Source organism: Muntiacus reevesi, chromosome 12 (assembly GCF_963930625.1).
Source record: "Muntiacus reevesi chromosome 12, mMunRee1.1, whole genome shotgun sequence".
Lineage (NCBI taxonomy): Eukaryota > Metazoa > Chordata > Mammalia > Artiodactyla > Cervidae > Muntiacus > Muntiacus reevesi.
The window spans coordinates 19,563,632-19,568,309 of record NC_089260.1 but is presented as its reverse complement, the minus strand read 5'-3'; positions in this window follow the sequence as shown (position 1 = coordinate 19,568,309).

The following is a 4,678-nucleotide window of genomic DNA, read 5'->3' as shown; positions in this document are numbered from 1 at the left end:
AATTGCTTTAAAGGAGGAGAAAAAGCTAAGCTCTCGGTCAAAGCATTTGATATGAATTTATCATTGATTAAGTATATGGGACAACATCATTGTTTTATTATGGTAACGTTGGGAAAAAACTGACCGGACTCTTAGTACAACACGGTCCACAGACGTGTAGCCTCAGATCCCTGGGAGCTTGTTACAAATGCAAAATCTTGGGCCTCTACCCCCAACCCTACTGAGTTAGAAGCTCTGGGGTAGCCCAGGAATCTTGCTTAACTAGTCCTCCGGGTGATTCTGACGCAAGGGCGACCCACCCTCCTGGTTTCCCAGGGACTATGGAAAGGATTCCCAGGACCCAGGACTGCTATTGCTAAAACCCAAAGAACCCTGGGCAAGCCAGAACAAACTGGTCACCTTCGATGCCAGCTCACATTAGAGAAATACATCTCAGGGCATCTGTGGAGCCACTTGTAGTTGGGGGATGGGGAGGGTGTTTGTGAGTCATAGATAGGAGGCACAGTATAACAATGTGGCATTGAAGCAATGTAACAGTGAAATCCTGCTCTCTCAAAATAACTTCAGTTGAAACAGCAAAACACTCCTTTGTCGCTACTTTTCAGGCACCCATGAAGAAACAAGGTCCAACATTTCTGAGCTGAATGACTGCTGAGAGTGAGATATGACAAATTGTGAACGCGTGTGTGGCCGATGAGTTTTCACAAGTCATGCACTCCTTTCTTTTTCTCTAACTGAGCTTAATTTTCATCTCATGTCCCTGCTCTGCCTGATAGCAGAAAGTAATCCTCACCATTTTAAAGAAAGACTTAGTCAGATCAGAGTTTTCTCATTTAAAGCAGGTGGTGCTTTTCAGTCAGTTTATGGTTTTCCCCACCACCCCATTCCCTGGATTAGGTCTAAATCCCAGAAAGCGTTCACAGAGTCACAGTGTTGCAAGGAGGGGAGGCATAGTTTCCTGATAGCTTCTATAGAGATGTACCTCATCCCTGCAGGAAATATCTAAGACATCAGGGTTCTCCATCTGGTCTCTGGTGGTTGGTCCCAGAAGGTCACCCTGCATCCCTCTCATCAAAGTCTCAAAGCATCTTCAGGCCTGCTGGCCTCCCTCAGGTGTTCCTCCCCTCATCACCCAGTCCAAAGGATGTTTCATCTCATCTGGAGTGGGCAAAACTCATTTTTGCATAATCAATATAAATCTCTATTTATATTTATGGTTTCAACTTTACACCTTGAGTTCTTCAGGAATGTGGCAGAGATTGCTATTTGCAAGCTTTTATACATTCTCCCTTTCTACTTCCCTCTCAGTGTTATTTTATTTAGGTCAGTTTTGTGCCCTACAAAGATTATATTTTTCCAGGCTCCCTTGCTAACTAAGCATGGCTGTGTGATTAAATCTTGGCAAGTGATATATAAACCTAAGAGTTGCGTGGGACTTCTGAGATGGTTTGTGAGTTGACTCAGTGGGGAGGGATATTCTTTGCCTTTCCCTAGTTCCTATTTCCTCACATGTGGATATAATGGTTGGAACTCTAGCAACCATCTTGTACCAGGAGGTAATCCTGCAACTGTAAGAAACAAGGACTAGGAGGGAACTAAAACATAGATGAAGTCTGAGAATCTGATAACAGTACCAGTCCTACACTACCAGACTGCTTTTATAAGAGAGAAATAAATTTCTATATTTACAAAGTTTCATTTTCTATTTCATGTAGCTTAACTAACTCTAACAAGTGCCTTGATTTTTATTTTTGAAAACCCTTTTCAAGCTATTTTCTCTGTCATCCATTTCAAAGGTCTATATAGAAACTTAAAATCTAAAATCAAATTCCTTTTGCTTCTTTGCATCTATCTTATAACAATCTTTTCCTAAGAGCCATGCAGAGGACATCTTGCTGCCTGAAGGAATAGAAAGAAAGAAGCAAATGTTAATAATATTTCCAAATGTTACCTTCATACATAAAATTTATCCAAATAGCCACCATGCCTTGGGTTAAAGCCTAAAATTTAGAGCTTTATGGATCTAAGAGATGCCATAGAGAGAGATGAAAAATTTTCAATAAATTTGACAATGTCCATCTCTACAGGAGTTTGGTTGAAAACACATGTCTGCAGATAGCATATTCTGAGCTATCACTTGCAGCTGCTGCTACTCAAGGCTAAGAGTTTTCCTCTCAAGAGTTGAGGAGTCAATATCTGTATCATACTTCTTTGTATCTCCTGCAGAATTTCACAGTAAACCCTTAGTTAACTTTTTTTATTGATCTGGGGCTTGTCAGGTTGCCCCTTCAATGAATGGCACCAACCTCATGAATAACTCATGAATAACTGCTGCTCCTCTGTGTTGATGAGTGTAGCAAATTCTGTGCCTTCTTAAGGAAGTAATGGTTATTCAACCATGGTTAACTAAATTAAGTTTCCTGAAATAGATATGTATCACAGAGCATGTCTGTCATTCTTAATTTTATTTTTCTGCAAGGTTGTAATTAATTTGGTTAACTAAGTTGATGGAATGGATGTTGATTTAGCTCGGGAATCTAGAGAAGTAGAATTAATTCCAATAAATATTCAATTTGTATTAGGATATAGTCAAATAAAAGTAAAGATATTTATGTTTCATCTCCAAGAATATATTGCCCTTTGAAGATCTACTGCCTTTCCTTTTATTAGATATTTATAAGACCTAACTTCAAGTTTTCTTGTGTGGTGTTTCTTTTTTTATTATTTATTTGTTTTTTAAATTATCATTATTATTTTTTTTTACTACACCTCTTGGCATGCAGGATCTCAGTTCCCCGACCAGGGATCAAACTTGTGCCTTCTACAGTGGGCGTGTGGAGTCTTAACCACTGGAGCACGAGGGGAGTCCTCACTGTAAATTTTATACTATCAATTTACATTAACTAACTTGATTCTTTGATCAGGCACCTGTAGTGTGACCATGTAGAGAAGGTGGCCACGTGATATATTTTTTCAGGGCATTCCTGATTTTTGTTTAATTATTATACATTCTGCCCCAGTCCACAAAGAATATGACACCACTCACAAGAATGTACACAACATTACCAATAAAATTCAAATACAGAATCAAGATCAAGGAAAATAAGGAGAAAAATCAAGATCAGATAAAAGAAAACTTAAACATATAAAACCCAGGATCCTGAGCCAGCAATTGTCCCTTTTGTCTTTGAGCTTCCGGAAAGGCAAAGCAAAAGAAAAGGCACAGTAAGTCACATAATCCTCATTATTAGAAAAGAGGAAGCAGACAACTTCCTCAGGAGGTGCATATTTCATCCTGGAACCAGATTCTCAGAGAAATTTATCTTTGGGAATTTTTTAAGGGACCCTGAGTTGCATGATAGACAAAACCCTCAACAGTATTCACAAAGTAGCAAATTGTTTATGACTCACTTTGTTTTACATTAAATCAAAGCTGAGGAAATAGTTAAAATTCTGCAAATGACCTTCTGAATTGATATTCTAGGGAGTAAGGTTCTGAGCATATTAGTAGAAATGTCACTTAAAAAAAAAGTGTTCCAGGCTCAAATGAGTTAATCAAAGTCAAGTAGATTTCTTTGTTGCAGAATTTCTTGCAAACTTTGATATGTAGATATGCAATGTGAGTCTAAAGAAAACAAAAAAGATTATACAATACAGTGGCTCTCATTTTTGGAAGCTTTTCTTCTGAGGTTCACCTTTGTTCTGTGGGTCCAAGTTCTGTGATGTGTGGTTTGGAAGTAAACTGATAGAAATTCAATGATGCAAAGGTAGGGCAGTTGCTTTTATGATTAAGAGCATGTGCTCTGATGTCGGGCAGATTTGGGTACAAATCCTGTCTCTGACACCTACTGGTTGTATGACTTTGAAAAAGTTACCCAAACCCACTGCATTTTAGTTTCCGCATTTATAAAACAAGTACATAATTAGAAATATGTTTGGCTACATGAACAAAACAATTTGTCAGAGTTACTGAGTGTTTATTTTTCTGACATAACAACTCCAGGATTGGACCATCCAAGAGCCAGTAAAGCTATTAATGAGTGTTGTCCAGGTTCAGGCTCACTCTGTCGTTCTGTTTTGATATCCTTAGCATGGAAGCCTCTGTCTTCGTCTTGTTGCCTCATGGTTGCAAAATAGCTGCTGTACCCTCATCCTCAAACCAGCATTTCACTCATGGGAAAGGAAAGGGATGTAAATTACTTTGGAGTAGCCATGCCACAGTGTCAGCCATAGGGAAATAATAAGAGACTCTCCCTCCAAGAATTATTTTGAGAAGTGAGATAATGAGTGGAGTGTGCTTACATAGTGCCTGGCACTAGTCAGTACTCAATAAACATCAATTATTAACATTCATATATAACCTTGGATTCGGGTGATACAACTCTAGCAATTAGAGTTCTGAGAAGGTTAAAGAACACATTCTTCAGTCAGTGATGAGGGGTCATCTCTTTTCTCAGTGGGGCTTAACTAGAAGCAAAAGATCAGACTGACACTATTCTCATAAAACTCTGGATTAATGGCAGGTAGAGAGGATGTTTGAGAGCAGATACTCTAGGAATTAGACAAGTAGAAGGAAAGCAGGCATCCAAACTGCACAAATAAGGAATCTATAAAGACTTTTCTTCAAGATAAGATATATATACATCTTATCTCAATATACAGTTACTGTATTTTGTGA